The following is a 6,000-nucleotide window of genomic DNA, read 5'->3' on the forward strand; positions in this document are numbered from 1 at the left end:
TGAAAGGCAGTCACAGTAGTGGTGAATTATTTCCATTACAGATACACTGAGGCACTGCTATAAAGATTGGCATCCATACTGCTCTATTATGCTCTGTATTTTCTGGTTTCTCAGAGGCTTGAATTATGCTGAACTTGACTTTATGGAAGCGAGTGAGCAATCTTAACCATAAAATATTAAATATTTTCTGCAAAGTAATGTTTTTAACAGATAAATATTTCTTGTAGACCTTAGAAGTTCATTGGGTGCAGCAACGGCATTACTGAGATTAAATAAAGGGAACTAACACTGCGATTGTCAAACCCTGCTCTCTCTGTTTTGATATTGGAATAGGTGTTATATATATGTGTTCAGTATATGTACTGAAAGATTTGGAAGGTGAAGTTACTGACAGTATGATCAGAAATTATGGTTTCCCATTGATTACACCAAAGAACCACTGAATAAACACCAAAGAACTAAGCAATGAGTGTCTCCTACCTCCCCTCCATTTCCTATCAGGATATTTATAACCCTTCCTGAGAAAGTTTCCAGCGGGCTCTTCTCTTCAGCCTTATTAAACCATTAGCATCTTAGAAGCTATCAATGCTTTAAAAAGTTTCTCTTTGCTCTCTGACGCTCTGGAGTTGCAGGCATTCTTCACAGTGAGCAGTGAAAATAAAAATCACTAAAATAAGAAAGATGCTTGTTTCAGCATTAAAATCTTATCCATGTGCAGAAGATTAATTAGTTTTAGGACTTGCTTCCATTTACCAAGCAGATCAAGAATCAGCTTCAAAGAAGCTGATGAAAGAATTTCAGATTTTGTTGGAAGTTTAGACCCAAATCGCAAGTTCATCAAAGACTAGGAGAAATCCAGAGATGCACATTAGGCACAGATTCATTTGTAATAAAAGGAATTAAAAGAGTATTTTTCAAGTACGTGTGTTTAGAGTTGGAAGATTTATTTGTTGGCTGGTTAGTGTTTTTTTGTAGGGAAGGAAATCAGAATTAATCCATCATAAATGCTGATAAGAACCAAGAAATACAATTTGCATGGGAATTAATATAGCCCAGTAAAAATGAGATTAAGAACACAAAGGCCTTGCCGTCACAGTGATGACAACTGTCCTAGGAAACTGGAAATATTCTTGAGTGCTAAGACTCAAGTGTCATCACTGGGACACCCCTAGGACATTGCCAAGAGCAGTTTTCAGAGGAATAACACCAGGAACCTAATGGGGAACTCTCCAGCACCACTTAGGAGTCATCTCTGAGAAAGGACCATTACCTGCAGGGTCTGAGATGTCAATGTTGTGGACATGGCCAGATCATACCTGCCAGTCCTAGAGCCAAATTATAGGTTCAGGCCCAATTTAGTTTGCTCGAAGGGTTATAGCTTGTGGCATTTCTGACTCCTCAAAGGTTGTTTTAATTTAGTTATTTAGTCTGTTGCACAGTGAAGCACACAGCAGGAAACATTATCACATGGATCCATTATGCGATTCCCTCAATTTCCAGTAAAGCCAGTAGGACTGGACGATTATCTCTACTGTATAAAAATTGCTCAATTTTAACTTTCCAGAACTAGAATTTCAGGGGATTAGTTTAATTCCAAAATATGTGGTGTCATGAATGAGTCAGTATTCCCTTTGTAAATCCTGTCCCACTCATGAACCAAGAATACCTTTTCTGGTCTCTAGCATGCAGCCAAGGTTCAAGATCTCCATTCATTCTCCTGTTTGGTACATTGTGGTATGTAAGAGCCATACTGGACTACACAGTTTCGAGCATTGGAATGAGACAGAGGTGTACATTTCTTAGTAATGATGAAAGGGATGGGCTGGTGCTATAGTGATGTATGAACACATATAGGTAGCCTGAAGAGAAGATGTTAACTGCTTAGAGGAAGGTCTTGCTTGCTTAATCCTCTCTTCTGTGCCTGGCAATGCTGGTAACTGCAGCTGTACAAAAAACTCCACTGTGTGGCAGATTTCATTTCCAACAAAATGTTTGGTGAACTGCAAGTAATTGTCACCAAATTGGTGTGAGGAAGAGAATTGCTTCCTTTAGACACTTAGCCCAGCTCTGAGTGACTCTGTAGTGATTTATTCTGTTCAGGCTCTTTCCCTGAACATAGTATCAAAAGAACTCAACCCTTAACAGAGGTAACCAGACATTTTGTGTTACCTAAGGCAACGAAAACCATCCTAACAACTGACTGTGTGCATCTGGATGCCATTTAAACATCACAGTTGGAAGCTACAAGCAAATCCATGCAGCAGAGCATCTCATAAGTACCTTTTCATGGAAGAAAGTGAGAGATGAACACAACTACCTGATTCCCAAACTGTAGGGAAATCAACTGTATCAATCTATGAACAAGACCTTTGCAGCATCTTTCTCCCTGTTAGGGACCTCCTGTGATTAGCAGCAGGTGGAATGGTTGGGGCAATAATTAGGAAGGCAACCTGAAATTTTAAGAATTCCTTGAAAAAAACTTATGAGAAAAAAAAAAGAGGGGAGAAATGCAGTAAATGTTTTATGACATCATCTTTTCATTTATGTTACACGATATTCTAAAACTATGCTATCACAAGCTGTAATAGCATAATAGGATAACATTAGAAAATTGAAGAGACCTGTGCATGAGGTTTTCATATAATGGAGCATACTAGTCTGCTCTTTGGAGGGAGTAAGTGGTGTACATATATTTATTATTATTGTGATAGTCCCATTTTAGTAAAGTGACTGTCATGGGTACTGTAAATGGTAAGTGTACTTGGACATTTGGTTGATTACGGCTGATGATCTAAAATGTGTTATCCTTTCTATTCTAATTTTACAGACTGTGTGCCTTTTGCATGGAGACCATCACTGTATTTAGGAGAAGTGTTACGGAGGAAGAAAGAATGCAGTTGGGACCCTTTAAACTGAGAGAAAATGAGTATCTGCTCTTGTAAACGATGAAGAGTATTTGAGATGAAGTAGATGCTGTCATTCAGAAAGAATTGTATCTGCAGCTATTGAATTGCCTATCCATTTTTGGCACAATATAAATATGTAATTTGTTTTCTCTGTATTAGCTCTATGTATATATACATAAGCATTCTCTGCATTACCTAATCTTGGAAAGACAAGCAACGTGTAATGATCTGATTCATAAACTGCAGAAGTGGTGTTCTCACCATTGATGACGACAATGAGTCATTCAGACTGAAATACCGGCTTGCGTTACGTCTGTTCTGGTATTACCTTCTGCTGCGTACAGCAGTGAGGGGGAGCTCTGTTTGAAAATGAGAGACTGAATGGTCTGAAAGACAATATGCTGCAAACAGGGCATTCAGATGGCATTGTCCTTTTCACTGACTTTCACAAAGACTTTGTTTCTCCCCAGTCTGTAAGAATTGTAAAATGGCTCCAATCTTGCAAATACATGCATGCCTAAAAAAATGAATCCTGTGATTGACTTACGCACAACTAACGTGAGCGAAACTCACCTATTACTTGGAAGTGTTGCAGGGACCTGCCATTTTTTTTTTCTTTGGGGTGCTACCTCAAATATTGTCTTCTCCCATTAAGTCATTTCATCCAAATTGGGAAGACGTTGCCCTCTGTTGTGAAATACATTGTCAGTATAGAGTAGCACACGACACTTTATTGAGAAATGGTGGGTTATCTAGCAGGGTGACCAAGAGGACTTGGGTGGAGAAGAGCTGGAGCATACAACAGAGACTGGCTGCACAGTTGAGAAATATTGTGTAAATTTAGAGATGGAATGTAGAGAGATGCTAACAAGTCAAGTTGACAGATCTATCTTTACTATGTGTGTTGAGTTTAGCTAGGCTAACAAAACTTTGTTTGTTTGTTTGTTTTTTGCTGCTTACTAAGGCCTTACTCCATCTCCTTCTTTTCTGTTTTTCCCACTGCTGATAATTCACATGGAAGGCTTTCTGATTGACGTCAGGGCCTGACTCACTCTCGTGTTCTCCTTTGCAGTAGTTTGTATACCCCAGAAATTACTTCCCAAGAAAAGTTTAGTTTCTGACATATAGCTGCATGGCCACCTATGGGATTTCCCAGGATTTGTTTCCTCATAGACTTCCCATAGTTTATCAGATCTCCTCTGCACATCTTCCTCCACTACTGACCTGAATATTTGGAATAGAACCTACTTGAAAAGGTAGCCTAGCTGTATTTCCTCTTCCCAGAATACTCTGAGTGACACAGCCTGAGCACTGCAGTCCTAGCCCATTATGGGTGGTTTCCTAGAAATGTGTTGGCCATGGGGCTCCTAGGAAATTCTTTGAGGTTCCACTCCTACTCTCTGTAGCCATGCCGTGTGGTGAGCAGATCCAAGCAAGTATTTTAGTTCACCAGCTCTGAGTCTTCATTTGCTCTAAATATTTATTGCAAGCTGATTGGCTGCCCATTGTCTGCGAGAGATGGAGGAATGAAGGAGACTAATTTGGCTGAGATTGTGCAAATGCAAAATGATGATTACGGGATTTGTGAAGCAATGCTGGCAATTATGCAAGCGCCAGAAAGGAGGAAGCACACTTCCCTTTGCCTGTGCAGTGGCAGCCTGGGGAGATGCCACCCAGGGCTGCAGGTGTGGGGTGCTCCTGAGCCTGTACCTTGGCAAGCATAGTGAAAAGGAAGTGGTGTCACCTAGGCCGCTGTGTGCATGCATGCTGTCAGCTCCCTTGTGGGTACCTTGAGAACTTCTAACAGGTATTGAGGGGTAGCATGAGTCAGGTCGCAATGAAGTAGTTCTTCTGGGCCTGTTCCATGCTCAGATAGGTGCACGACATACCTGCCTGCTGGGCAGAGCTGCTCTGTAGGAGGGCACTGCACCTGTGCCCCAAGCCCTATGCTGGCTGCCCGCCGGCTTCTCAGCATGTCTCCAGAGAGTGGCTTCCAAGTACAGCTGGCATGCTCCTGAAGGCTGAGGACATACCACCATCTTCTGTATGCTCAAGGGGTTGGGTTGGTGGTCTCTGAGTGCATCTGGGGATCAGGGTGCATCAAAAGGAGCACGGCCAACAGGTGGAGGGACGTGATCCTTTCCCTCTACTCTGCCCTGGTGAGGCTGCATCTGGAGTACTGTGTCCAGTTCTGCGTTCCCCAGTTCAAGATGGGGAACTTCTAGAGAGTCCAGTGGAGGGCCACAAAGACAATGAGGAGACCTGGGGCATCTCCTTTATGAGGAAAGGCTGAGAGCCCTGGGACTGTTCAGCCTGGAGAAGGTTGAGAGGGGATCTAATCAATACTTACATCCGAAGGGTGGGAGGTCGTGGAGTCTCCTTCTCTGGAGGTATTCAACAGCCACCTTGGCACCCACCTCGGTAACCTGCTGTAGGGAACTGCTTTAGCAGTGGGGTTGGACCCTGCGATCTCAGGAGTCCCTTCCAACCCCTGTGGTTCCATGACCCTGTGCTTTCCCTCTCAGTGCTCTCAAGGCACATGAGGTACACCAGCTAAGGGAAAAACTTGCCAAGTAGTAACTGTTACACTTTGTCTTGATCCGAAAACATGTCCTATTGAGTATTCAGATAAGCCTTGTGCACCGTGGGATTTACATTCATTTTCAACCTCAAGCACATCAGATCACGACAGAGGGTCTTTCTGGTGCCTTTTGTTGTGGTCAGATGGGGCTTAACCGCGAGTCTCCAAAAATCACAAACCAGAAAAGGCGATTGTTCTCCCTCTAAGTGCGTGTCACACCACTCCAGCTGAAAGCGGATTGCTGGAATGACACCCGGGTGCCGCTGGACGCGGAGATGCTTGCCGCGGCCACGCGTGGAAACATGTCTTCACTCTTTTCCGTGCAGTACTCCCTCATTAGACCTGCCCCCCGCTCCTCAGCCTTTCAGGTGCGTGCTCGAACCTGCTCCGGGCGCACACGTTCGGGTTCCCCAACACTCGAAATTCAGGGCGCTCAGACGACCGCCTCTCACCCCGCCGACCCCCCCCGCCCCGCAGCCCGGCCGGGGCCGCTCCTGGCGGCGAGGGGCGCGG

General features: G+C 43.6%; 1 protein-coding gene across 1 annotated transcript in view; it reads right to left on the reverse strand.

The window, feature by feature from the left end:
* Nucleotides 1-6,000, reverse strand: part of PIGF (phosphatidylinositol glycan anchor biosynthesis class F) — a 48,174-nt gene that overhangs the window by 7,696 nt on the left and 34,478 nt on the right. The gene's annotated exons all lie outside the window — the stretch shown is intronic.

Source organism: Numida meleagris, chromosome 3 (genome assembly GCF_002078875.1).
Source record: "Numida meleagris isolate 19003 breed g44 Domestic line chromosome 3, NumMel1.0, whole genome shotgun sequence".
NCBI classification, from domain to species: domain Eukaryota; kingdom Metazoa; phylum Chordata; class Aves; order Galliformes; family Numididae; genus Numida; species Numida meleagris.